The following is a 305-nucleotide window of genomic DNA, read 5'->3' as shown; positions in this document are numbered from 1 at the left end:
AGAGAGAGAGAAGAAGGGAGGAGGAGAGGGTATGTATTTTTTTGCTTCTTTCTCTCTCTGGTTTCTCTCACTAGGATTTGAAGCCCACCAGGAAATCCCACTGAAGCAAGAAACCTAATGATGATGATGATGAAAACCCTCTGCACCCAGCACTCCTGAAAAGCACTTCTCTCATGAGCGGAAGCAGCCATCAAGACCTCCCTTCCCTTAAATTTCCCAACACTCTCTCCCTCTCACTCTCACCCAGCACCTTCCCCACACCCCCAAAACCATGAAAGTACCTTCCTTTCTCCTCCCTTACCTAC

This window comes from Pyrus communis, chromosome 16 (genome assembly GCF_963583255.1).
Source record: "Pyrus communis chromosome 16, drPyrComm1.1, whole genome shotgun sequence".
In the NCBI taxonomy this organism is placed as follows: domain Eukaryota; kingdom Viridiplantae; phylum Streptophyta; class Magnoliopsida; order Rosales; family Rosaceae; genus Pyrus; species Pyrus communis.
The sequence above is the reverse complement of the archived record's forward strand: the minus strand, read 5'-3'. Positions refer to the sequence as shown.